At 36.1% G+C, this 5,911-nt stretch overlaps 1 pseudogene; it reads left to right on the top strand.

Annotated features, from left to right (window-relative positions):
- Nucleotides 1-1,348: 1,348 nt before the first annotated feature.
- LOC146895820 (small ribosomal subunit protein uS5 pseudogene) lies at nucleotides 1,349-3,619 on the top strand (annotated as a pseudogene).
- The last annotated feature ends 2,292 nt before the right edge of the window (nucleotides 3,620-5,911 follow it).

Below are 5,911 nucleotides of genomic sequence, written 5' to 3'. Positions count from 1 at the left end.
AACAAAACAGTCTTCTAATATTACTGAGTACATACATGCCTTTTATAACCTTTTAACGAGCAAAAACAGAGCACCTTAACCTGTCAAAATGACAATAAATTATAATTCATACTTTTTGTTCTGAAGATTCTTTTCTTACATGGTCATTCTATAATCTGCATCATATGGATTACAAAAAATGCATGAGACTTTTGTTTTGTTTTTTTCTGTTTTTTCTTTGTTTGTTTTGTTATTTAAAACAGGGTTTCTCTGTGTAGCTTTGGTGCCTGCCCTGGAACAAGTACTTGTAGACCAGGCTGGCTGCAAACTCACAGAGTTCAATGTACCTGTGCTTCCCAAGATCTGGGAATAAAGGTATGTGCACCCACACCCGGGTTATTCTATGTTAATAGTAACCTTGTAAATTTAAATTTAAGCTTAAAGGTTCTTTAAATTGAAGTGTAAACTGATCACATTCTAAAACAGAAGTATTATTTGTGGCATCAGGAACTATTGCCTATAGATCTTGCCAGCTGCCAATTCACAAACAAGGTCCATCCCTTTTATACATTTGCTGTGCTAGAATTACAAAATCATAAAGGAAAACTGTATTAGACTTCATTATAGATATTATAGATAGCATCTCTCAACTCAGTCTAGCCCCATCCTTACCTGTGTCCTTATCTTAGAACCATTTCTTGTATATGCATACACTCACACACACACACACACACACACACACACACAACATTCTAGCACTCTAGAAGGTGATAGAGCTGCTTATAAATTAACACAATTGCCAGCGACAAATTTAATAAACTATAGGAAATTGGGCAGCCCACTAATAGTACTTGAGTAATTTGAAACTGCATATTATCAACCATATCCGAAGGTAGGGGGCAATTATGTTCACTGATTGCTGAATCTCAGAAGAACAAGTGCTTGGGAAAATAATATGATTCTGTGCTTCTCTGGCCATACCTCTGTGTGTAAAAATATCAATAGCTTTTATAGTCTACCAGCTTAGTGTGAAGGCACGAGGTTAATTTCACTGCACCTCCTCAACTTACTCAGAGACAGATGCTGAGGCACTCATTTCCAAGAATATCTACAGGAAGAAATGGAGCTGACACTGTATTGTTTGATTCATAGAGTCTTAATTACAGGATGTAAAATGTTCTGTAAATGAGCCATTATGCATTTTTTTCCATTTTGTTAGCTATTTCAGTGAATAAAAACCTTTAAAATTGAGAAAATCTTCAGTTAAAGACCTGAGTTACATTTGCTGGAAAATAGTATTATCTAAAGAACAATACACTGATTTGTGAGTCCCAAAGTCTGAATCCTTTTAGTGCTGTGGATTCACGGCATGATCCCTGGACAAGTGAGCTCTCAGCTCGTGATTCTTTGCAGCTCATAAAATGAAGACTAAAATCTGCTTCAGATTAATCCACTGATTCTGGAGATTTAAAGCAGTGGTTTGTAAGGGACAGGGAGCTTCCAGAAGCAAATAAAGAAAAGCAAAAACAAGCATGTGGTTTTAGAATTGTTGCTAAATTCTTTCGCTACTTTATCTGATACTTTTCGTAATAAAAATTTATATGAGAACGTATTTGGAAAAATAGAGCCATGCTAAAATTCTATTCATTAATTAATTACAATTGACAACTTTTTAAAGAATTTGCCAATATTTAGACTTTTGTTGCAGGCTACAGAAAACTATCTACTTCCTTACTCTTACAGGCACCTTTTATCAGCCCAGCACACATTCTACCTTTCTTAGGTTAAAATGAGAAAAGGAGAGAAAAAAAGGAAATCTACACGTATTCTCAATGTGGTTACTTATATCGACACCCTTCAAAATATTTTACACTTTCATTTGTTGTCTGAACTTGCAGAGTATATTACACAATGTAGTCTGATCCTACACAACTGAAAGGAAGGTAGCCTTCTGAATAGGGAATAAAAGGCAACTGAAATCTTCAATCTGATTTCTCCAGATGAGTAACCTGAGTGGAAAGGAAAGTACTCATGCTTATCACATGGTATAGAGCATCCCTTAAGAGGAGGCGTTTGTCCCCACCACCCTAAGTCGCCTCACCATCAAGCTCATCGTGAGGAACTGTAACTAAGACTTGGGAGATTACATTATTTCTGGGGAAAAATGGACTTACTTTTGGCTTCTTTTTCATTTCCTTTCTCTAGGTTTATCACAGTGAAGGATAATTAGTACTGCATGCCATCAGTTGGAGCAGCTGAAGATAAAGGATTAGTATTAAAGAATTCAAGGCATATATTATATTATATTATAAGATGACTAAAATAGTGATATGCCATAATTCACAACCACAAGTGTCTATATTTAACTATCAGAAATAGAAAAAAAATAATTGCATTGTTGGAAATTCCTGGGTATTTCATGTCTTCGTTCAAACTATGCAGACTAATATAACCTTAAGAGGAAATGAGGAAGAACACATATTTTGGTGGTGGTGGATGATGATTGATCCCCTCACTCAGACAAACTGAGTCCATATGTGCGCTACATAATTACTTGTATACCTGTTCCTCAGAACTATGACAGAATCTATTTTTGCTGAGTGAAATAATTAGGATTCGATGTACTTTTCCAACAGCCCTAGGAAAGCCACACAGAATTCTACAAACATATTTTATTGCTGTAATGTAGGTCCTTCTCTCACTGAGATTAGCTGGTTGATGATATTTGCTTAAGTCAAAAGAATATTGAGGGATCCTTGAAAGGACTCTTTCGAATCTTTATTATCATTTCTTCCTCTACAGGAAAGCAGCAAATGTTGATGACACGGGTGGGAAGAGAGGATTCAAGGGACCCAGCTATAGAAGATTCAGGAGCAGTTCTTAGGAGCCATAATTGTGATCAAGACCCTTTCTTGGGTCAAGGTCGTAGCTGTGTCAAGGACATGGGGCTCCTGGAGGTAAGAACAAAGACAAGGAGTTCATTCCTGTGACAAACCTGGGCTGCCTGGTGAAGGACATGAAGATCAAGTCCCTGGAGGAGATCTGCCTGTTCTCCCTGCCTATTAAAGAATCATATTATTGGCGTTTTTATGAGTGCATTCACAAAGGATGAGGCTCTAAAGAGCATGCCAGTGCAGAAGCAGATTCAGGCTAGCCAGCAGACAAGGTTCAAGATTTTTGCCACTACTGGCACCACAATGGTTATGTTGGTCTTGGCATTAAGTTCTCCAAGGAGTAGGCCACTACCATTGAGGGCTATCATCTTGGTCAAGCTTTCCATAATCTCTGTGCAAAGAGGTCACTGGGGGAGCAAAATAGGCAAGCCTTACTTTGTTCCATACAAGGTAACAGGCTACTATGGCTCTGTGTTGGTGAATCTCATCCCTGCCCCCAGAAGTGCTGACACTGTCTCTGCTTCTGTGCCCAAGAAGATACTGATAATGGCTGGCATGGGTGACTGCTATACATTAGCCAAGACTTCTACTATCCTGGGCAACTTTGCCAAGGCTACCTTTAATGCCATCTCTAAGACCTACAGCTACCTGAACCTCAACCTCTGGAAAGATACTGCATTCTCAAGCCTCCTTAACAGGGATTCACTAATCAACTTATGAAAACCTGCACAAGAGTCTCTGTTTAGAGGACCCAGTCTTCAACCATAGCTACTACATAAGGATTTTTATACATGAAAAATAAGCCAACTAAATCCGTTAAAAAAGAAAGAAATTTTATTAACAGATATTTAAACATGAAAGAAAATATAATTTAGAATAAACATCAATGTCCCTTCTTGGGTATATTTATTTTATTTCTTTAGAATTTCATACATACATACATACATACAATGAAATAGGATCATATCCATCCTCGTTTCTTTGCTTTAACTTCCCACATCCGTCTCTCAACTTCCTACCCTCTTTGCTATTTTCTTGAATTACCCACTAAGTCCACACTCACAAGGATGAATATATTATTCTAGAAAAAATTGCTAGTAATTCTTCTGTTCTTAATCAAAAACTGTTTCTTCCCTGAACACATACAGTACATCACAGTAAGCATTTGAAGTCTTCTTAATAGGGAGACAGTGTTTGGGTTCCTACACTTAGATACATGATGTCTCACTGGTAGGGAAGTTAGGTCAGACAAGACACTAAATAATCTCAGGGAAAGAGTAGGATTAGTTTACTTAAGTAAATTTACCATCTTAGAAGTAAGATTGTGAGATAGAAAAAAGACCAGACTCTAGTCCTCGATACAGCCGGAATTCCTTCAGACCCAATCAAACACACAATTCTTTTTGAAGAATAATATTTAATATGCAATTCGTCAAAATGAAAATTCTAATCTTGAGTTAGAAGGAGAACATCACTCCTTTAATTTAATTTAATATCCTACAAGCACACAGGTTTAGTAGAGATAGTAGATTTCAAGTGTTGAAATAAAAATGCTTAGCAGGAACATAGAGAAACAAGTAGTAGTAGGAAAGAATTAAGGGTTTTCTTTGATCTGTCCATCCTGGCCGTAGAGCCTACTCCAATATGCTGGGATTGAATAAACCCTTGAGTGTTGGTATAACTGATAAGAGAAAAGGAAATTATCCTTGCATGGAATATGGTGTATATCCCCTCATTAATTTTTTAAAGAGTTTTATTAAATCCATACTGTGAACTAATCATTTTTTAATATACTAGATAAAGTTGTGAATAAAATACATAATTTTATTAAAGAAAGTCCACATTTTGGTGTAGAAAATTTTCATCTACAAATTTGTATCTAAACGTCAAGATAACTAGATGGGTTTCACAGGAAAAAAATATCTTGATACAGAAAAAAAATAGTCTAACACACTCTCAGAAAAAGGGAAAGATGGCAGAACTTGTGTGCTACATGAGAAATGTCTTCATCCTATAGAAGTGTTCTTACATCACAACTTATCATTAGGATATTAAACTGAGAAAGTTCAACCATAGATAGATGGATGGATAGATAGATAGATAGATAGATAGATAGATAGATAGATAGATAGATAGATAGATAGATAGATAGATAGAGATAGATCTGGGTCCTCTAGCAAATTAATGTGTATCTCAAATATGTGATGAAATAGTTTGATGAGGTATATTACTTTGCTTACTTGTGGTTATCCAAAGTATTTAAGAGCTCATTTTGGCTCACAATTTGAAGGCATAGTTCATCATGGCAAGGACAGCATGGTGGTGGGTCAATGAGACCCATGTTCACCCTGCAGAACAGAGAGATGCATGCAGAAAACATACATAGTCTGATTCTGCTTCCATCTCTTTCCTTTGAGTAAAGGATTCCAGTTCATGGAATAGTAGAGCATATATTCAGACTGGGTTGTATCAACTCATCTAAACCACTTTGAAAATGCCCTCACAGTTTGTGTTACAGGTCTGTCTTTTAGGTAATTCTACATTCATTCAGGTGGACAATCAAGACAAGCCATCACAGAAAGTAACTGAGTCCTGGGCACTATTCAAGACATAGAAACCCCCTCACTGGGGTCTTTCTTTAGTAAGGGGACTGAGAGGAGGTTACTGTTTAAACCAAGGTCTTGATATTAGATATAAGGTCTTCAGACATCTCGATTGTGGGATTCCTAGCCTGCAGAAGTATCTTTAGAATATTTTTCAATATCATTAAACCCTTAATGCATCTTTAGAATATTATTTCAATATCATTGTTCTTAATTCTGATTTAAATTCACACTACACTAAAGAAAGCCTTTAAAAATTAAAATGACACCAACCCTAAATTACTCCAAAATAAGACAGTGGTTGGTAGAGAGAATAAGTTCTCAATGCTTACATAAGACTTCTTACTTATAAATATTTTAAAGATCATTGCTCAGTGTTTTATGAGCTGATTTTGGTAAAATAATAGTTAACTGACAAATATTATTCTTAAGATT

Source organism: Myodes glareolus, chromosome 1 (assembly GCF_982192425.1).
Source record: "Myodes glareolus chromosome 1, mMyoGla1.1, whole genome shotgun sequence".
Classification (NCBI taxonomy): Eukaryota; Metazoa; Chordata; class Mammalia; order Rodentia; family Cricetidae; genus Myodes; species Myodes glareolus.
The sequence above is the reverse complement of the archived record's forward strand: the minus strand, read 5'-3'. Positions and strand labels throughout refer to the sequence as shown.